General features: G+C 35.3%; 1 protein-coding gene across 7 annotated transcripts in view; it reads left to right on the forward strand.

The window, feature by feature from the left end:
• PCDH7 (protocadherin 7) overlaps nt 1-23,871 on the forward strand; it is a 440,353-nt gene that overhangs the window by 175,466 nt on the left and 241,016 nt on the right. The gene's annotated exons all lie outside the window — the stretch shown is intronic.

A 23,871-nucleotide genomic window follows, 5' to 3' on the forward strand; every position in this document is an offset into this window, starting at 1 on the left:
AACTCTTTCATGTACACTTTCATGTAAACTTAATATCACGTTAGGTCACAGTCTCTTGTTTATATCAGCCACATTCCTTTACAAAATAGATGACCACATTTCTTTCCACAACTAGTCACTCCTAGGCTTAGCAGCTGCCAACTCATTGAAGTTGACTTAAATAATGACGTATGATTGCTACTCAAAATATTATGAGTATTATAAAGTAATTTTTATATATACATTTCATATGTCCTTCAATGAGAAATTACTCTCTCTTACATTGCACCAGTTCTGTCTCAGATACACCTAATCTCAAAACTGGAGGTTAGACTACATTGATTTTCAGGACAAAAGAAAGCAATTCCCAGACCAGGGAGATAGCACGGGTATTAGGGTGCATGCAAGGTGACTCCGTCCATGGTACCATATGGGTCCTTGCCCAGCATGACTGTGCTCTGGTGGTCCCCAAACACTGCTGAGGTGTTCCTTGGTGATCCTGACATCTAAAGTCCAATCAGAACCTCATTCCCGTGCCCTCTCGTCAACCTGCTCTGCAGTGTGTTACTGGGAACAATCCAGGGCCCTGCGAGCGTACATTGTGAGGCCCTGAAAAAAATTAAGGAAGGCAAGATTTAATGTTCAAATGAGATTCTATTTTCAGTAGTCTTAAATTTCCCAACCTATCATTGTCTTTCTATGTTAAAGTCTGTGGTAACTTAATAAGTAGGTTTATTTTTACTGCCCATGAAAGATCTAACCTAAATTAAACATCTATAACTTCGCATGTCTCTTTCCTGATATGTTTTCCATACATATATACACATACATATATATGTATATATATATATATATTTCTCTTGAATTTTTAACAAATTTCAAAGTATAACTAGAAATATTTGTCCTGAATTTTATTTTTATTCATTTATTTTTTTTCTTTTTTGGGTCACACCCAGCGATGCTCAGGGGTTACTCCTGGCTCTGCACTAAGGAATTACTCCTGGTGGTGCTTGGGGGATACACAATATGGGATGCCTGTCAACCTCATGCAAGGCAAATGCCCTACCTGCTGTACAATCGCTCCGACACCTTGGCTTGAATTTTTAACAAATTTTAAAGTATAACTAAATACCAATATTCAGTATTCTGAAAAGGATGCAGTAATATCTGTCCTTTAGTTTCTTGTCTCATTTAGGCTTATTTCCAATTTAAAATGAAGAACCCATAATTTAGCATATATTCTGGTTGAATGATGTGTGACCTAATAGCCTTTGAGAAATGCCACATGAGGCATGTGTATTACGAAAGAATCAACTCCAGGTGATAAGGTACATTTAGTTGAGTATGAGTATCTGTTATGCTTCCGGAAACTATTATACCATTTGTTGATCAAACCCCAGGTAAATTGCATTTTCAATGATGCATAATATTTATTCCACTAATCGTTCCTTAATATATTATTTTGTTGGAGAAGTGAGCTCATATTTTTTAAAATGAATTCTGCTGTTCATATATGCCTGTGCATACCACCACAGTTGAATGTGCTTCAACATTGACTAAGTGTTCATGGAGAGCTGGATTTTAGATCCGAGTCACCAAGGATTTTTGCTGTTAAATATGGCAAAGAAGTTAGCTGCTGAGAGCTAAAGTCAGTCATTTAGTTCTTTTCTTCTAGATGTTAGTACTGAGAACTCTGCACCAAAGTATATACCCCCGGGAAGTGGGATGTAGAATCCTTCAGTCTTAACATTAAATTATAAACCGCATAGTCTGTTTTATTTGTTCATAGAAAATTATTTCTGGTACCAGAGCTATAAAAAAAAAAGAGGTAGGACTTTTGCCTTGCACTTGGCTGACCCGGGTTCAATGCCCCACCTCCTATATGGTCCCAGGTGTAATTTCTTAGTGAAGAGTCAGAAGTGTGATGCAAAAAGCAGTAAACACACAAATACAAAAATAATGTTTTCTTAAAAGAGTCTTATATGCTAAGGAGTAATCTCCAGTGAAATTAGGAAATCTGGGTTACCTGAAGTTTGTTTTGTTGCCAGCTGTGGCAGGTTTTAGACTGCCATCAAAGCTCTTAACATCCTAAAGTGGACACGTATCACCAAGAATAATAGCACTACAAAAGTTTTATCAAATTGGGGGTTGTTATAAGTAATGCTCACAATATCTGTAATGAAGTGTATACTAGTGAATGGAATCTGTTGCGTTTCTGAAGTAGAAGCTTCCCCGGGATGCTCCATTGATTAGATTGTGATATTGATGAAGTTCCAAGGTCATGGCCTAAAGATCAGTTTCCTTTGGGATAAGAAAATACTATGTTCTGAGGCCATAACCTTATAATTTAATTCAGGTAAATGCTCTTTCTAATTCAACTGTTGCTCACAAACTGAACGATATTTGGTGAAAAATGACAGACCTAAATATGAACCATAGAACTTCTATCAAATTAAAACTCAGCACTAAGCCTGGAATAAACCAGAACCTGCTTTTATGCTTTGGATTTTTCCTTTTCTGTCTGATTGTTTGAAAATAATTCAACTTCTCTGCAACTCAGATTCATTCTCTTAAAAATGAAGATAATAATGCATATGCCATATGGTTCTTAGGAGAAATAAATGAAGCAACATATGCAAAACCTCTAGCACTATACTTAGCAAATTGGTAGGTGCTAAATAAATTATGCTTATTTTTATTAAATTGTTTTATTTTTATTATGGTATTATGTCATACATCAATTTTTCTCCTCATAATAGGAGTAATGCATAGCCTATTTTTACAATTTTTTAATCAGTCTCATTTTTTAAAATGTAAGCAGTTAAATGAGGTAAGGCACTTGACTTGTAGGTTTCTGCATCAGCCTCAGCCCTGGTTCTGATTCCCGGGCCCCATACGTGGGTTCTTGAGCACAAACAAAAGAGCCTCCTGAGCACAATGTCTGAAACAGCCTCTGAGTACCAACTGGATACGTGCCAACCCCTTCCCCCTAAATAATACATATCAACTTGTGGCAACAGTGGTAAAGTATGCAAAAAATTGTGGTTCTGACCAAATGTTCCAAGCTATTCAGGAAGACATGCAGAAAATAGTCATGAGAATGCTAAGGCATTTACCCCGTCTTCTTTTGTATTATTCTATAGTGTCTATGAGAGAGAGACACTACAGATAGATCTACAGATAGATCTACAAACACAGCAGATAATGTGTTTGTGTAAAGCATGGCTGATTTGGGTTTGATCCCTGGCATCCCATTGGGTCCCCCAAGCCCTTTGGGACTGATCCCAGAGTGTAGAACCAGGAGTAAGCCCTGAATGAAGCTGGGTATGAGCCCCAAACCCCAAAATACATTTAAATAAACAAATAGGCAGCTTGCTACTAAGACAAATTTAGTAAGAAATTTCTCTATAGTTTGACTATGTGATCATGTAGTCCTACATGATACTTTGTTTGAGCAAGTATCACACAGAAATATGTGATAATTTAGATAGGATATGGATAACTAAATTTTACCACTATTCCACATGCTCTCTCACTGTTTTTGATTTTATTAATTTTGCTCCCAAAATAGAGGCTGATGAACACTTTTCTTTCCATGAATCTATGATAAGAAAGTTATTTCTTATTCTACTACCTTGTATACCATCCCAGGATGTGAGAAAGAATCGTTTCTTTATTTCCCCCACCCCATCACTCAAAAGATGTAAGATGATCTGGCTCTGTCTCATAGATTACCTATGGCAGAATCAAATTTAGTATCACCTTTTTCAGTCTGAATTTTTTGTGACAAATAAATATAAACAAGAACAAAAATATTCAAAGTGAAGCTGAATATGGGTAGGTATGTGGGCATTGACTATATTGCTGTGAAATGAGCATATCAATAATTCAATACTCTAGTAATGCTTTATCTTTTTATCTTATCTAATGGACCCAATATACAATTATAGTTTAATGTAAAATATTTAGAGGCCTTTGTCCAATCTTATCAGCAAGAATATTTTTCACTACATAAGCAATAATGAGTCGCAAGAGTTATTGTCTTTCAGAATTCCATGCTATAACCCTAAAGATGATAATGGTATTTTTTCCCCTTCATAAACACCTTCATGGTAAAGCTAGTAAAAGTTACACTTTGGACTATAAATTTGATATAACTAAGGAGTATTTAACTTACAATTTAGTTAAATGTGTTTGAACTGGCAATAAATTATTTTGTTTTTGTTTTGGGGCACACTGGGTGATGCTTAGGCTCTTCACTGGCTCTTCACTCCGGAATCACTACTAGTAGTGCTCAGGAGACTATATGCAATGCCGGGGATTAACCCAGGTGAGCCGCATGCAAGGCTAGTGTCCTATCCATTTTACTATTGCTCTGATCCTATAAACTGGTACTAAATTCTTACAATAGCATTTGTTTATTCACTTCTGACTTGGGGACCACACCCACTGATGCTCAGAGCTTGTTCCTGGCTGCACTGAGATATTAATCCTGATGGGGTTCTAAGGACAATTTGGGATGCCTGGGATGGAATCCATGTTAGCTGTGTGCAAGATAAGCACCCAGCCTGCTGTACTATAAAAGTATATCTACAACTTGACTTGTTTAAATATTTTTTTTAATTACAATGCTGCTTACTCTGAACAGCTATTCCAGAGTTGGATAAACTTTTCAGGCTTTGTTGTACGGTTCCTTTGGACGCTACCATACTGATATAAAATAGCAAAACTATTTTATCCTTATTAGGAGGTGCCTTGTACATTTGAATCTATAGTATTAACCTCACAGCTGGAGCAAAGAATCATTTCATTTCCTTTTAGTTTTATAAATGAAGAATGATTTAGACGGTAATTTAATGAATTAGGTTGAGTAAAACCAAACAAATCCACACTAATTGTGTGGAAAGTGCTGATGAAGTAAGAAATTCAATAAGGAGTTTGAATAAGCATTAATATATTAAAAATATTTACTATGTGTTGTAATAATAATAAAGTTTCATTATACTGACTTCATGTACTATCTTTAAAAGCAAAAGCCTGTGAATCATTTGCAGTTTACTCCTATGTGTACATATATGAACTCTAGGCACTTTGCAAAATCACTTTTAATCTTTCCTGATCCCCACTCCCTGTCAGTCATTTAATTTACAATACTAAGTACCTCTCAAATTCATTATTAAGAGATAACGCAAATAATAAAAGGGCCTGAAGATAGGAGATGTAAAATTCATTCTATCATTTTTCATTTTATTCAGCAATACTTAGTGCAGTACATTCAGTAAAACATCAGAAGTAATTTAATAATTTCAAATATTTTCTACATCCATACCCAAAATTTGTGGATAATTTTAAACGTGTGTATTTTTTCTTTCTAGAGGGCACTTGCCTTGCATGCAGAGCCGACCCAAGTTAAATCCCCTGAATCCCATATTGTTCTCTGAGCACCACCGCCAGGAGTATTTCCTGAATGCAGAGCCAGGTGTCACTCAAAAAAATAAATAAACCCCCAAAACTGTATTTTATTTTTTTGTAGGGGGTTGGGGTGAGGGGCAGGAGCCATCTGTTGATGGCTCTGCATTCAGGAATTAGTCCTGAATCTGCTCAGGACTCTATATTGGGTAATGGGACTCAAAGCTGGCTCAGCCACATGCAAGGCAAGTGTCCTACCTGATGTATTACCTCTCCAGCTTTGAGAAATTAGTTTTAAGGAATGCACAGTACAAGCTACACAATCCACTTTTAACTATTAATATGAAACAAATGATACAAAGGTGTTTATTTTAAATGTTAGTTATGCATATATCTATTGATTACAGATGATTTAAGAGAGGAAAAGATTGACTTCTATAGTTCTTAAATCCCATTTTGAGAATTATCAATATCATTCATAAATAAAATTAAATAGGTATATATATTTTCCTGTAGTGATATCATGAAGGGGTAGTAAAATATAACTTATATACTGCATACGTTTCTGGGATAGTTGTGGAGAAAATGTGTACAGCCTGGAAATCAATTCTCATCCCTTTAATGGTCTTCTTAAATGGTGCAACTCCAGATTACAATGGAAAGTCATCTGTTTCTCCTCAAAGGTAGAATCTGCAACTAAACTCTGATTTAAAAAAATGGGAAGTCATATTTTCCAATTTTCCATATGAAAATATACATTAAAAATTAAGTTCCGTCAAATTGGTTTAACATATATTTTCTAACTATAAAAGTAGTCCCAGGGGGAAAAAACTCAGCTTGGACAAACCATACATTTCCTGAGAGGTATTTTTTGTTTTTCCTTTGACTTCCCTTTCTTCCTCCCTTCTCGTCTTGTCCCATTCTTTCCTTCTACTCTTTTTCTTCCTTTGTTTTTTATATATACTTCTTATGTTGAACTTTAAGATGTGTTAAAGAAAAATTGAATAAGCTTAAAAACCAGTGATATTTGAATGTGCTTTCAAATTCATGTCTGGTCCTTCCAAGTTCTAAGCAAATTCATTTTAAAATATGATTCCAGGCATGGGAGTCTATTAGATCTTATTAGGAATATAAGATTTGTGCTGATTCTGGTAGGGAGAAAGAAGGTGGCAGAAGTTCAGAAAAATCAGATTGTATCTGAATAAAGTTTTTTGCTTCCTTTGTTTGCTTATTTGGTTGTTTGTTTGGGGGGCCCACCTGGAGGTGCTAACAACTTACTCTTGGCTCTGTGCTCAGAATCAATGTCAACAGTTTCAGGAACCATATAGAGTTCTGGGTATCAAACCCAGGTCAGCCATGTGTAAGGTCAACACCTTAGCACCTGAATTAACTTTATTACCATGGCATTGTTGGTGATCTTGTATGTCAGAATCACTTATGTTACTTATTAAATTTGCATTCCTGGGGAAGAACCATAGGGACAGTTGGTTAAGTTCTTACTTTGCGTGCAGCTGACCAAGCTGCATTCTTCAGCATCCCATATGGTCCCCTGAGCAGCACAAGGAGTGATTTCTGAGTACAGGGATAGGAGTAACCCCTGACAATCACCAGGTGAGGCTCAAAAACAAAGAAATATTTTTAAATTATATGTAATTAATATACATTTCTGAGTCCTATCTCGGGGTTAATAAACATTTCTTGCAACGAAGGTGGGGTTGCAATTTTTATTTTTAATACATTTCATTATTTTCCACACTAATTGATATCCAATTCTGGGTAATAAGGGTAATAAGATTAAATTATATTTTATTCGAAAGTCTCTAAAAGAGTCAGGAATGTAATGAAGTGTAGTTATATTTACATATATTTATATGCATAAGCATATATGTATATAAAAATGTAAGTATAGATGTTTGTGTATGTATATATACAAATATATAGTGTATCATAAGGGAAATTTTTGTTTTATGAAACATTTCATTCTTGTGTATGTGCGTGTATGATAGGTATGCAAAATTCACTTGATACTATTGACAGTATGAACAAACAAAAAGCTTTGCAAATTCCCACTGCATAGTTTTCTCACACTGTGGAATTTAGAATGATTCTCTGGAACAGTGTAAATTCTAAGAAATTCCCATTTCATCCACTTTGAATACAGCTAAGCTCATTTTATTAAAGAGAAACCCTGGTGACATAGTTTTTTCAGATTTTAAAGGATAAAATTGCCCTCATTTTCAATTTTCTGGAATGTTGATTTTGTTTCTGTTTAAATAATCCCCAGTTGCCTGATTTCCCATGCCCTTATTATCTCAGTTCCTTAATGCTGTATTACAAGATGTGGGTCCTTCCTGTAAACTAATCCCATCTGAGCCTGCCCTATGCAAGGTAGGATATCTGTTACTTGAGGCTGCTTTCTGTTAAAGTGTTTTCACTAACAGAAAGCAGTGAAATGGTCTGCTAGAATCAGGCTAAGTCGTCTAGTAGTTTCCAAAGTATTCTTGGATGTGCTTGTCATTGAATTCATCCTCTAAATTCTTTCTCTTTAGTTTTTCCCAATATACTTCTAGACTAGACCTACTTGTGTATGACTATGGCATGTGGATAAAAAAGAGTCCTTAATATTTACCTACATACATTTGGCTCAAGGGAGGACTGTGGCAAATGATAACTGACTTAAATTCTTGAAAAGATATTTGACATAACTAGATTTCCTAATAATGGAAAACCCTGACTACCATTTCATTGTATGCTATAGAAAGCATTTCAATGTTAGCCATGGTAATGATGATTCTAACTACAACTGAAAAAAAATGTCAAGCTCAATGTTGTACACAGTTCATAGGAGTGGTGATCAAAATCTCATGTGCCTCATGGTCAATTCTTTTCTTTCCTTTTCTTTTCTTTTCTTTCTTTTCTTTCTTTTCTTTTCTTTTCTTTTCTTTTCTTTTCTTTTCTTTTCTTTTCTTTTCTTTTTTGGTTTCCGAAGAAAATAGATTTTCTGAATATGGGGCACGGATGCTTTTGAGGACTGACTAGCTTTCTAAGAGATGACCTTGTACACAAGTATAAATACCTGGACAGTCCAAGTGAAAACTCTTGGTTATACACTGATTTTTATCCCCCCAGCACCAAATTCCACCTTCTTATTTGAGATTAGTAAATTGAGGATTGAAGATTTAAGTATCTTGTCTTTTAGTATAGATTGCATGAATAGGAAAGCTAATGCAAACAAACCAGCAATTCGAGAATTTTTAAAATTACTATTCACATGACCAAGCTTTTGTATCAGATCCTAATTTGGTATTATTTCTAGTTAAAGGAAAACTTTATGAAGAAATTGTGATTTGAGAATTTTAGTCATTTTTCTAAATATTCTCTCAATCCTCAGATGTAAAATTTCAAAAATCCCCACCTGATTTGGTAGACATTAAGGCATCAAATATTTTAAAAAATTAAGATCTTGTGTTATATGAGGCAGCAATGCACCATGTAAAAGTCTCTGGTTATCATTCCTGTTGGTCTTCACACACCATTGTATATAAGTTACACATCACAGAAAAAGAAAGGCATTGTAGACAGTTGATGCAAAATATTAAGTGGAATTATTCGACATATTAAGGAGGAAATAAAAGGAAAACCTGGGGAAGTATAGGACATAAGGAGAAAGAAATTGTGAAACTGGTTTTAGTAATGCCTCCTCACCAAGTGTTGGAATCTTATGTGGATTTCCTATTCATTCAGGAAGAACGAGTTTACTAATTGTATAGAAATAATGTCATAACTAGCTGTATATATCTATAATCTGGATGGTAGAAAATAGACCTATCACCAACTGTAAAAGATGACTGCTAATTGAGGTTTGACATGTCTTATTATAAGTGTTAGATAACTACATGAAAATGAATTTCTTTGAGTTTTTAATGGCATATTGGTCATTCCCATATTAATAAATAAAACTCTATTAGTCATCTTGCTTCTGAAAACAAATCCAAGGATGACTAATTTTAATTATAAATTACTTCCTGTAAAATGTATTACAGCTTTTGAAAAATAAAACCCAAGCTGCTTTATTTTCCCAAGTAGATAACGTGAATGATAGATAAGAACACTCATTTGTTTTCCTATAATCATTTTCAAAATGTGGTCTACCTATTACCAAAAAGGATTTGAAAACTTTTATGATGGAACACATTTATAATGAGACTGTTAAAATAGAAATCTCACAAAAAAAAGACATAGGAGAATAAGGAAATATATCTACCATACTCAGGCTTATAAAATAGGGTGATTGAGCGCTGAGATTTCTGGCAGTCAAAACAGAAGGGAATTAGGATGATTTTTCATTTTATTTGAGGATCAAAATGAATTTTTCAAACCTGCTGCCACATATATTAAACCTATCCCAAAATAATTTGGGGATTCATCCCAAGCATTAACATTTTTTAAGTGTCCTGAGTAATTCTCACGTGCTTATATAGTTGAAGATAGCTGACCTGTGCTAAAAAAAAAAAAAAAAAAAAAAAGCAAGGCAGAGGACTGACAATACAGTTGATAGGGAGATTGCCTTGCTTGTGACCAATTCAGGTTCCATTCCAAACCCCTCCCACACCCATATGATCCCCGGAGAATCACTAGGAGTATTCCCTGAGCACCTAAAGTGATACCCAAAGAAAAACCCAAAAGCAAGCTAGAAAGTTGTATAAGACTTTAGGACTGACTCATACCATGGAAGGTGAGCTATGAACATTTTCATTGATAATGGGCTTAAATGTAGCAAAAACCTACAGATAACGTAGATTCCCCATCATTCCTTACTTTCAGATAGACTCCTCTATTCTAGAATTTGACTCAGTCATACCATTGATCTTTTCAGTATATGCAGAAATCTTAGTGACTGTTTATCTACCGCTCAGGGTTTAACTATGGTCAAACTATTGCTTGCTGAGTAAGATCCATCCTGTGTGCCACTTAGCAACTGTAAACTGTGTGATTGGGGGCAAATAAACTCCAGTGCTCTCATTTACCCTCTTTTGAAAATTAAATAAATTTTGATGGGACACATGGTAAACACTGAATGTGTGTTATGGGATATTATACACTTAAGGACTAATATTTTGCCAACAGTATGGTTAAAGACATTTGGCCTTTTTTCAATGTGTTCTGGAAAATGTTTGCCACCAAAAAAACTTTAGTATTGGGAAATGTCTGTTAGCAACACTAGAAAGCCTCTAGACTCATTTCCTTGTCTCTTCAGTTGTTGTAGTATGTAAGTCTGGTGATCAGTTATAGATTTCTGTTTTATTTTGGGTTACCTGTCCAATGGAAACAGAAAATAGATGCTAGCTCTAGTCGTAATCTCCCAATATAAATAGTTAACATAAAATAAAAATAGTCAAAGAAAGATGAATGCCATGTGTTTGTTTGCTCTGAATATTGTAATTACCAAGGATAACATTTTATTCCTTCATGGAATGCATATAATAAAATCCAAAGGCAGAAGTACTAGTGGGCAAGTGAACATTGTAAATATGATGTAATAGATTTTACCAACTATGGTATTTATGGTACAAACCGTAAACATTTACATATTTATTCACAGTATCCTTTTAGTGCACCTATAGTGAAATTAATATATCAGTGAAATAGTATGTACAAATGACAATATATAAACCTGAATGAGATTTAAAAAAAAGTCCAGAATATAAAAAGGTAGTAGGTTGGAATAAAAGGGGAGGGGTATTTAAGTTTAGTATTGGAAAGACTATGCAGGAAGGAAGACATTTGCCATGCATTTGATCACATCTTCTCATACAGGTTTTTTACCTGGTACCACATAAGGTCCCCTGATTACTGCCAGTGCTTACTCCTGAGGATAGCATCAGCAAAAGTCAAATACACAGTACTGTATGTGCCTGCCATAATATTTTTAATTTTTTTATTTTATAAGTTAGTTCACAATATTTGATTACATTTAATAGTCAAACACCAATCCCACCACCATTACACCTTCCCACCACCAAATTTGGGACGTTTCTATCCAAAACCCCAATCCCTGTTTCAAAACACAATCGAAAGAATATATTTTTTACTGTCTGTTATGAAGAATTGCTGAACATGCTAACAAAAAAAAGTGTCCATGTAGGAAAGAGTGTGAAGATTGTTCTATTTTGGCAGAAGCCATTAAGACGTTCTATAGGATATGACTAACATGTTGTTAAAGTGTGGGTGATGTGAGCCTTGGTATATATATATCTGAAAATATGTATAAATACATACATGTATACATATATATATATGATTTGTTTCCTACTGTCTGAATCTCATCAAATATGGTGTGGTAATCATGGAGAATGGGTAGGGAGTATCTTATGATGTGTCCAGGAATATGTTCACTCATATATGAAGCTTAGCCCGAGTGGGTGGGGAACAGCCTGGAGGTTTGGCTGTGGAGGCTGCCGGGTTGTGTCCACTGGGGCGGGGGGGCGGGGGGCTCTCACTCATCCTCTCTGGGGCCCCTGAGTGGAAACAGCCTGGTGCGGAGACCGGTGGCATGGCTATGGGGGCCTCATTTTATGTTCCCTCCTGGGAGGAGCAGCCGTGTGATATGGAGGGTGGCCGATGGCGAGATTGGCTGGCACTGCAGCAGGTGGCTTATGGGAGTGACCCCTCGGTCGCTGGAGACTGGGGAAAATGGGCATAGGATCTCCTGGGAGGAAGCATAAAATGAGGCTCCCATAACCATGCCACCGAACTCCGAGCCAGGCTGTTTTCACTCGAGGTGTCTCAGAGGGGGGCGGATGAGAGGCATCCCTGCCCCAAGAGACCCAGCCCCAGCAGCCGACCTCCACAACCCAACTGCTGCAACTCTCCAGGCCGCTCCCACAGAACCGGAACCCAGGTAACGCTGAACTTTGTGACCTTGGACTCTGAGCTCAACAGGATCCGGAAACAGTGGCCCCTATAATTAAAATAAAAATATTTAAGGTATTTAATTTTGTTTGTGGTTCATCTTGTATCTTCTAACTATGAAAGTTAAGCTTACTTAGAAATACAAATAGTGAGGGAAGTAGGACTGAGAAAAATATTGTTGGCCATGATTTTATTGCTTTATGGTTTCACTTATTTTTGTTTTAAACTTTAAAATATCCTTCTTCCTTTTTTTTTTTTCTTTTTGGGTCACACCTGACGATGCACAAGGGTTGCTCCTGGCTCTGCACTCAGGAATTACCCCTGGTGGTGCTCAGGGGACCATATAGGATGCTGGGAATCAAACCCGGGTCGGCCGCGTGCAAGGCAAACGCCCTACCCGCTGTACTTTTGCTCCAGCCCCAAAATATTCTTCTTCTTAAGCATAAAAATTTAATCGTCTTTCACAAAATGATAGTAAATTTTAAAAAAATTATCTGTGGCATTTAATATTGAAACCTTACATGGCAGATATTTAGATTACAATCTCAAATTATGCCTAAAATGGAACTCTAGTTAGTATTTCTAAAATCCTGCCCTACATTGTAAGAATTACATTTGAATATTCATGTTACAGTTATTGTATTGTGCTGGAGTGATAGCACAGTGGGTAGGGCATTTGCCTTGCACCCAGCCGACCTAGGTTCGATTCCTCCACCCCTCTGGGAGAGACTGGTAAGCTACCGAGAGTATCTCACCAGCATGGCAGAGCCTGGCAAGCTATCTGTGGCATATTTGATATGCCAAAAACAGTAACAACAAGTCTCATAATGGAGACGTTACTGGTGTCCGCTTGAGCAAATCAATTAGCAACGGGATGACAGTGATACAGTGATACAGTTATTGCAAATTATTTCATTTTACTGAAGAGTTTTGAAATGCCTACATGCCTATTTATTATTTATTTGGTAAATTAATTGTTCTCTTTGCTTTGAAATGTTTTTTTTAAACAAAAAACTTCTAAAATATAAAATATAGAGAAATTTACTATATCACTGTATCACTGTCAATCCATTGTTCATCAATTTACTCGAGCAGGCACTAGTAATGCCTCTATTCCTCCCAACCCTGAGATTTTAGCAGCCTCTCCTTACTCATCTTTCCCAACCATTGGAGTCTCTTTCAGGGTCAGGGGAATGAGACGTATCGTTAGGTAGGTATCCTTTACTAAGTAAGAGAAATTAGTAAAGGATATAGTGGATAAGAGGCCACATATACATGTATATATATTTTTATTCTAATTAAACTTTAAGTCGGATTTAGTAACTTTATTCAATATATTACTGGTCCTCAAAATCAAGACTTTCAATTCCAGATGTTTTTATGTTAGTGTGATGGGAAGAATTAAGTTCTATGTTATGGATTTTATCTTTAATATGTGCTTGAATATCTCCCTATAACTTTGGCCTACAGACACAAATATTTGTTCTTTTTTATTTATAGAATGCTCTACAACTTAATAATATATGTATTACATATAAGAGATCAAATTGAACCTTGTTGCATCTGTAAAATTGAGATATTGAGATATTGAAGCCAGGACACTAGCAGAAGTTTTCATCCTTGCTTTCTAGCCAGTATTACCAGCCCTAGCATCTCTGAGTATTCACTGGGCATCTCAGTGACTCTGGAAACCCCTTCAATCTCAGTGCCTAACCACCATGTCCTTAGGCTCTTGCATTGCACCTGAATGGGGTTGGGTGAGTCTTGCAGAGAGTGGTCCCTGAGCACTGCTTGGGAGGACCCCCAAATAAAAAATAAATGGTTGAAAATAAAATTATGATATAGATTGCAGAGACTATTATTTATGTTTCAAAAGAAGAGCTGGGGTTCTAATAAATTAGGTCAGTAACCCAAATTTGTTGTGTCTGTCATTAACACTTCCACTGAATTTAAACAACAAATCAGTTAAAAATAAGGTTATAGAGATTTTATATTTTAATGTTTTGTACTAATAATAAACACTTTTAACCTAAAAATAAAAATTAGTGTATTTAGGTACTTTATAAATTATGATCTTCAGAATAATTTCTGCTTGCTCTCAATGCCCTATAGGTGTTATAGTTCAGAAAGGTAAAACCAATTTAATTTTTACTGATAACTCTAAGCTCATTTATAAACTTCGATGAGGATTGAAGTCTCTTACATCAAACCCAACTGCATTAGTTTCCTTTTCTCCCACAATACCGCTGGCTCTGTGGCCCACAATACAATAAGTGTGTAATCTGGCTATAACAAATTACCAAGAATTTCGTTTGAGACAATGCCAATGTACTACGTTATAGTTCCTGAGATAGGGAAATCCAAAATCAGTCTCTCTGGGCTAAATTATAGGTATCAGTAGTGTTTGTTCTGAAGTCTCCAGAGGAATAGCTGGCACCTTTTTTGATTTTTAATAGCTTCTTCTAGCAGCAACCCACATTCCTTGGCATATGGCCCCTGCCTCTCTCGTCTGAAACAGCAAAGCTGATGATGACAAGTATAATCACTCTGATCTCTTTCCTACCTTGAACCTTATCGACCTTTAAGAGTCCTTGTGAGCACATTGTGCCCACCAAGATAATCTAGTGTCATCTTTTTACCTCAGGTCCTTTGATGACTGAATTTAATTTCTGCAACCTTCAGTTCCTTTGCATGGAAAGGCACCCATTCACAGACCCAGGATTTAGGATGAGGATGTACCACCAGAGTCCATTTTTCCACCGATTACCCCCAATTTCTCACACCCTCCTGTCGACCCCAGTGAAATAACCTCTCCTGAGGAATTTAAAATGAGTGTGCAAGGGTATTATTTTGATTATTTTGTTTTTTCATCACAGATACTGGTAGCTTTCTGTTTAAGCAAGTGAAACATAAATAATAGTCTTGAGGTAAAACAAGAGAGATGGCGGGAATGGCAGTGCAATTCCTAAACCTGGGAGCCAGAAGCCTCGGTGGTATAGCAGAGGAGTCTGGCTCAAGAATTAGGTTTCAACTCAGTTTAATAATTAAATGCTTACCTAACACGTCAGGAGCTTATTCCAATTGTCTGCCTTGATTCCTAACATTTTAATCCATATAGTCCAGGGAATGCTACTTGAAAATACAAACCACTTTTCCAGACTGAAAACTCAAAGTTTGAAGTACATGTCATTTCCTAAACAGATTTTACCAATTACAATTGGAATTAAAACCTCTCAGACAAAAGACAGAAAAATAAAATTAAAATAGGATATACAGAGAGAGAGAGAGAGAGAGAGAGAGAGAGAGAGAGAGAGAGAGAGACAGAGAGACAGAGAGAGAGACAGAGGCAGAGACAGACAGACAGACAGACAGACACAGAGACAGAGAGACAGAGTGAGAGCATTTGTTTGAGTAGATTTTAAGATGCTTGTTTCATTTTCATTCGTTTGAGTATGGGTATATCAGTTTCCTTGCTTGTGCGCTCGACTTCTGTTTGTGATTTTAAGTTTTGAGGTACTTTCAGTTGTAGCCTTTTAGAGACTTCTATTTTTATTTATTTATTATAGCAAAGGGATTCCTGGTCCTTGTTGTTATTTGCATAGTTATTTTGCATGCTTTAGCAGTCGGAAACCTGGGCAGTTCTGGGTGAATTCCACTTGGTTCTCCAGCACTGTGCCCTTGAACTGCCGTAGCCAGGATTCCAACTGTGGCGTTTAAGACATGAGTTTATCGACCGCGTTCAGCTGCCTCTGAAACACCATAGGTGTGTAGAGCACTCAAGCAAAGCAACTAAGCAGCATGTGAACTGAGCTTTTGATGATGATCACAATGCCAAAAAAAGAAAAAGAGAAAGAAACCTTGACTGGTATTCTGTGAGTTCTTTTGTATGATTAATCAGCTCTTGGGCAACGGAGCTCAATGCCTGAATTTGCAGCATGTAGAATTTTCAACACAGTGGTAGGCGCAAAGCAAGTGCTTAATAAGTCTTTGTTGAATGGAGTGTTATTGTGAAGATAGTGTTTTTCTCATTAGTTGGCTGTCAATATTCTCTTTTTTTAACCAGGACTCCCTCTGCCCTTCTGTTGGGCTGTGCATGTAAACTTAGAGGCTTACAAGGGGTGATGTAGGCTCTCAAATGAATTGGGAGGTGAAATCCAATCAGGGCCCAGCAGGACTTCAACTAGTCCATTTTGTATCCAACTTTCTAACAACTGTTAGGCCACTATTTGGGAGATGAGTAAGATCTCATGTTCTCCAGCACACAGTAGGACCATAGCAACTATTCTTATGTGGTTGAGTCAAAGAAGTAATGCTAGAAAAGGTAATTTTATGAGATAAGGAAGGTTTTGATAAGCACATTCAGTAGAAGTGACATTTCAGAGAATGTCTACTCTTTCCCAAATTGTTACATCTGAGGGAATTTTACCATCTTACAGCATTATAGCAAGATATTTGATAGAATGTCAGAATTTTTTTGTGTGTGTGACTTAGGATTGTTGTGTAAGTGTATTCTAAGATGCACTAACAATTTTTTTTTTTAGTCAGGGATTCCTTAATAGGTAAGCAGATCTATTTTGACTGTGTTGTAGTGATTTTTTTGTTTTTCTAATTTCTGTACTTTTACAGAAAATGATTGCCAAATACTGAATTAAATTTAGTAGAGGTCAACAAAAAGTAAACTGAAAAATTGTCTTCACAATATCTAGAGATTACAGTTTGTGCTTTAGAAGACACTATCTTTTTGAAAAAGTTCTCAGACAGGATGGGGGCCAGAGAGATAGCACAGAGAGTAAGGTTCTTGCCTTGCACACAGCTGACCCAGATTGGACCATGGGCATCCCCTATGGTCCCCCAAGCATTACCTAGAGTGATTCCTTAGCACAGAGTTGAGTAATTAGTAAGCATCATTGGGTGTGGCACAGAAACCAATAAACAAACAAAAGAAAAACTCAGGAAAAAATGTTTGCCTACATTGACAAAGAGTTTTTGAATGAGCTTGTTCTGTTTTGTAATGTTCTTTATTAGGGGAAAACAGCCACTTTTTAATTTTGAGGCTATCATAGTTCTTACCATGGTCAAACTTTATTATTTGTACTATCTTTTACAATAACAGAATAGTAACAAGACCCATGTAGGGATGTCATGAAAACAGTGGGAAAAAAAACTAAGTAGAATAATTAATTATTTCCTGATACATTATAGCTTCTTTTTTTAAAATTATGCCATTGTTGTTGTTTTGCAGTACTAAACAGTTTTGCTATCTACTGGACTCAAAACTATGAAGTTCACTTGCATTTTCCTTTTCTAAAATACAAATAAAAACACTAATGTAAAGTGTGTAATTGCATGCAAGTCAAAAGAAACAAAGTTATTTAGCTTCTCCTTCTCCCTGTGTTTTAATTACCTAATTCAAATGCCTCAACATGTTTCATTTTAATGTTCTTTCATCTGCTATTGACATGAAAGAAAGGCCGTTGGAAGTATATAAGAATCTTGAGATCCAAAGAAAGACACCCCTAAAAAAGTTTAAAGACATGATTAAGTTTGTTTGAAGGTTCTGCCAGATATAGTACAATTAGCTCACCATGGAATCCTAAATATGTTTGTTCAATAGCCACTGACACTGGTTGAAAACATTTGCAGAGTAACCAAATATCTATTAGTTTACAACAAAAAGATTTCTCAGTGTTAGCTCCCCTTTTAAAATAAACTGCAACACACCCTATAATACAGCAATGTTCTGCTCTGTGAGGGTTTCAGCGCTTTGTGACTGACAAAGAGAGTCATTAGAAGTCTGTTTGATGGACATAACTAAGTGAATTGGAAAAAATAAAAACGCTTTTCTAGGCCATTCAGAAATAATTGATGTGACGGAGACAGCTGTATGTGAGTTTCAGATAAGGAGAAAATTTATGAAGAACTATTGAAACTAAAAAGGAAGGTGCAGATTTAAAGTTCCCAATAAAGTTGTCTGTGAGACACACTGCATTATACAACAAGGAAAGACATTCAACCTGAAATTCCTTCCTGTGGCATCCTCAGGGTGTCCCCTTCTGTGAATAAATTCCCCGTAGAGGTAATGTCACTGGATTATAAGCAATGGCCTTCGAGAGGATTTTTTCCCTTTTATTCTGGTGTCATCATTTTTCTTTTCTGTATATTAGTAAATGTTTATTATTAAAGTCCAACTCTTTCTTTTTCTAAAATTCATCACAACCATAGCAAAGAAACAACCTGTTTATATTGTACATTACAATATACACATTACATAATACATATACATTTTATAGTATGTTTCTAATGCAGATGGAAGGCATGCATCAAATCCTGGAATATAGCTTTCCTCTATGGTGTATAATAACTATTTCTTATTATTATATTTCTATTGTGTGGTCACACTCTGCTTTCAATGATCACTCCTGGTGGTACTCAGGGTACCATATGGGGTAACAGTTAGTGGACCCAGGTAACAGGAAGTGCCCTACATGCTGTGCTATCTCTCCAGCCAGGTAGCTGACTTTTAATCAATCTAGTAATTAGAAATTGCATCAAAATAAGAGTATTATTATTTTTATTTTGAAAATGCATTTGATCTAAAACTTGTCTTAGAAACTATGAGATTTAAGACAATGATATTTTGAATAGGTAGCACCTGGAAATGTCATACATATTCCACTATTCTGAAAATAGAATAACATATTAATGTCAATTTTAAAATCAAAATCTTTAGATGTACTAGATGTGCACATTAAAATTCTATTATTTTCCAGTACTTTAAAAGAGGATGGGTGGTTTTTATCTTTCTCTAAAATGTAATATCATATGTAGAGTAATATCTGACAAGAACTTTGCAAATGTTAAAAAAAACATAAGTGATCTTTAATTCCACTAGACTCCATAGATTTAAGTTTACTATTTAATAATTTGCATAATTAATTTTGAAAGCTCAATTTCACAAAATGTTTACCATATTTCCCCTCATATATTTCTTCCCTCTGCAAAAATGTTCCTGGAGCATAAACCTTACTTCAAAAGATAGGTTAAACTCCTCCTCTTGAACCAAATTTTATCAATTTACCATTTTTTCCTATTTTACAGTTTGCAGAAGAAAACATATTATTGAACAATATTTCAATACCTGATGCGTGTAATAGAACTTTGGTTGCAATATTTGTCTTTTCAAATCCGAGGTTAATTATATATTAAAATGATCAGTGCATTCCCAAAGTCAGCATTGCCCCCACATTCCTACAATACATAGTTTCAAATGAAGGGCAGATGGTAAGATGCAGTTATCATCTGAGCCAGCACAGTTTAGATTAAGCATGGCAGGTAGAGAACTTCTAGCACTCCCACTTCTATTTTATGTGATTCAAGAAAATAGAGGGCTGGGCATAAGGCTTTCCACATGTGTAAAGCCCTGGGTTAGTGCCCACCATAGAAAAATTAATTAATTTATTAAATAATTTTATCACTAAAAATAAATTAAAGTGAAAAAAGGTAGAGAATATTTGTCCCCAGTCTTAAAGCTATTTAAAGCAATGTTGACCGTAGTATATTTTCATCTACAAAATATGCAATACATAGTGACTGCATATTTTCATAGCCACCTATTAATGTATTTAGGAGAAAGGAGTTCTTGGAGTGGAATCTGTCTTCAAGTGGAAGTCTCCAGTGTCATAATAGAAAAAAAAAAGTAGTTCGCAAATGTCATCCCAAAGCAGTTGAATGTAGAACTATTCATAGTCCATTTATGATTCGATTAAAATATTTTTTATAATTTGAGTATTAATGGATATACATATTTTATTTATGACATGAATGTATAACAATCCTTAGTTTATTAATTGAAGAACAAGATTTGAAATGCATAAATATTTAAAATTTTAGTTACAAATTTTGTGAACTACTGGGACAGCTCAATATATTTAAAAGAGAAGAAAAGGGAAAAAAAGAGAGTCTGAAACATTATTGGAGACAGCTATAGTTATATAGCTGTGGCCTGAGGTTTAATACCTTTTATAGTATATGTCTTTGAGGTACCTTAAGGCTCTTTTTAAAAGCTTCTCATTATTTTTTAAAGAATCGCAGTTAGTAAGAGGCAGTATTATTATTTAAATTTTATAGAGTCTAAGCCTAAGGCATAAGAATTAAGGGTCAGCTAACTTGTTTGAGGTCAGATAGTGAGTCTATAGTTTGCTTGGAATAGAATCATTTTTAATTTAGTTTATTTTTAATACATTTTTTAAACATACTAATTGTATTCAAGCTAGATCTTATTAAAATATTTCAATGTTTGTATCACCTATGTAATTTTAATTTCCTCTCATATTACTTTCCTTCTCTAATTTTGTATTCCTCTACAGAATTATGCTTAAAAACATTCCCTTTTGTTTGTGTGTTCAAATGTTACAGCAAAATGTTTTTTAAAATACTAATACTGGCAAGCTTTTCATGCCACTCTTTCTTTTAATTGTGATGCTAGGTGTCTCATATTTAAACTGAAAGCCTGTCCACTCATTTTAAATTTCTTTAAATATTTGCTGTTTATTGGACTGGAGCGACAGCACAGTGGGTAGGGTGTTTGCCTGACCCGGGTTCGATTCCTCCATCCCTCTCAGAGAGCTCTGAAAGCTACCAAGAGTATTCCACCCACATGGCAGGTCTGGCAAGCTACCCATAGTGTATTCGATATGCAAAAACAGTAACAAGTCTCACAAAAAAAATGGAGACGTTACTCGTTCCCACTCGAGCAAATCGAAGAACAATGGGATGAAAATGCTACAATGCTTATTAATGTTTTACTTTCTCTATTCTATTTCTCAGTCTCATTCCCAGACTTTAGAGGCCTATAGCAAAAATATCCATCTACTGAATAAATTTGTTGTCACACGGGATTCGGCAATCTCTCCCATGTCCCGTGTTACCTTTGTTTTTACAGATTTAACAGATTTTTCATTCTAAAGATGATCTGTTTCTTGGTCTTCTGGGTTTAACAGTGAACTGATTTGTGGTGTTAGATTGTTATATGTATAAAACCTCTGTAAGTAACAGCATTGCAAATCACAATGCCACAGTGAAATTGAAAGGACAAAATTAGTTAACTTTTTCTTTTCTTTCTTTCTTTTTAATTTTTCTTTCCATCTCTGGATTTCTGGAAAGAGACCTCCTCAGCATTGCCTAGGGTTCTCAGGGGCTAAAATTCCAGACCCAAGGTAACAGAGCTGCTTGGGTTTTGCAGTGGAGACAACTAGGGCTATTCCAGTAGTGCTTGGGGGACCACGTGGTGCTGTGATCAGAACTCAAGCTTCCATGTATGCAAAGCATGACTCCTGACTTCTGAACTCTCTTCCCAGCTTCTTGTCCTCTTTAAAAATCTCTTGTTGCTGGTCTGAAATATGGAATATTAAATTTGCCTCAAATGTATAATATCTGTACACGGAAGAGCCTGGCAAGCTCCTCGTGGTGTATTTGATATACCAAATACAGTAACAACAACAGGTATCACTCCCTTGACCCTGAATAAGGAGAGGCTGCTAAAAGTCTCAGGACTGGGATGAATGGAGACGTTACTGCTCAAGCAAATTGATGAACAAGGGGATGACAGCTGTATCACAGCGATATATTATCTGTAAAACTTTTTGAGCTCTCCAACCTAAACCCCTCTTTGCAATGCTCAAATTCCCAAGCATACTTTACACGTTATTAATATTTGTGTTTGATTTGAAACTGAATTATATAAGTTTGGTTTGAGAAGATTTTAAGGTTTTTGAATGCTTATATGATTGTTGTAATAGCCTTGAAGCTCTGGGTACCATGGTTACAAAACAAATGTTAGTATAGTGTACTAATCATGCCAGAGATTGAATTGGGTCAGGTGCATGCATGAGCCTTAGCTTCTTGCCCCACTTTCTGTTCCAAAGAAGAGAGAAGTGGTCTCTTCTTTGAATCCTATGGGTCAGTCAATCTTTGCTAATTACCCCTGAAATTAGAATCCAATCAGTTATAGAGGATTACTTTATAATTGTCTGGCTGCCCTTCTTATGACTGTTTGTACCATAGATCACCTTTCTTAATTCTCTGTCTTCATCAGTCCTTTCTCTTACAAGAAATGTTCATATATTGACTTTGACCTCATCCTTTAATTTTATCATTCCCATGCCTAACTAAAATATGCTATTTCCACATCACCTATTTTTATGATTTCCCATAGATGAGCTGCTCAGAATCTTTGGAATTAATGTTGAGCACAGCTTAAGAATTTCAAAGAGAAGGCACTGCTCTCACTCAACAGTTTTTTCTTTCTCTTCCTTTCAATCAATTTGTCTTTGCAAATACAAAATCATTATTCACCTTAGACCCGAAAGTACAACATACAGAAAACTAGACTCACTAAATGTCCTCATGTCCTAGTCAACACACTGCTATCATCTCTACTTTAATCACTCTTTCTGGAATATAGAAAAAAATCTGAATTTTTTCTCATAATGTCCTCCAATAAAACCTATTTTCTCAAAAGATTCAACCTGATGATGAAAGATTGCATGTAAATATATTCTTTAGCCTTAGCTAGAGAAAATGTATCTGCCTGCCTATCATCTATCAAAGCGAACCAAACTGATTTACTGAAGTATTTAAGCCTTAAAGTTTAACTCTTTTATAATGAGTTCTTCAGAATTAAGGGATTGTATATTAGTTTGATTTACATTGCCCAGCTTAAATACTTTGTTCCAGAATTTTATTTATTAACATTATCAAAATTAAGTTTTAATGATAGCAATATAATGCTGGTATTGTTTTGAATATTTTAGATGTGGGTAAAATGATGGGTGGAATATTTCATGATCCTTTATGTCATTATTGTTATTTTGGTTTTTGATCATAACTAAAAATATTCCTATATTACTTTAAATAGAAAGCATCTAACCAAAAATGCACTAATAAATTTTTTCTATCAGTATTTAAGTAGACTTTGGTATTAATTTAGTGTTTTGCCTTTAATCATTAAAAATTATATACAACTTAAAATAATTCATGCAGATTAAAGTTTTTGCTTTCAAATTTTTCAGTAATTACAAAATTCTTAAAGGAAAATATATGTATGATAAAGTATGGTAAACATATTGATTTCTATGTTTACTTAGATATAAGTATACTGTCAGAATCATACTACATTGTCTTATGAGACCTATAAGTAAACTGTTTCTAGAGAGTTTCTTAATTAATTTATTTATTTTAGTTTGGGGATCTTAATCCTATCTCTGTTCAGGACTTACTTCTTGCTCTGTGCTCAGGAGTTATCCTTCTCTTGCTTGGGGAACCCTATGCAGAAAAGAGGTCATACCAGGGTTTCATACAAAGCAAGCAACTTACCTCATATTATCTCTCCAGTCCCACAATAGTTTATTGCAAGTTAATTTAGCCTGTGATGTGTAGACGTTTTATGCTTGATATATTTTGCACTTGTTTTCAAATAAAGCTTTATTTACTTTTTAAATAAAGTTTAAAAACTCTTTAAATTATTTTCTGTGACAAAAAAAATCTGAGGTTTCTGAATTTTTATTTGACTTT

Source organism: Sorex araneus, chromosome 5 (assembly GCF_027595985.1).
Source record: "Sorex araneus isolate mSorAra2 chromosome 5, mSorAra2.pri, whole genome shotgun sequence".
Classification (NCBI taxonomy): Eukaryota; Metazoa; Chordata; class Mammalia; order Eulipotyphla; family Soricidae; genus Sorex; species Sorex araneus.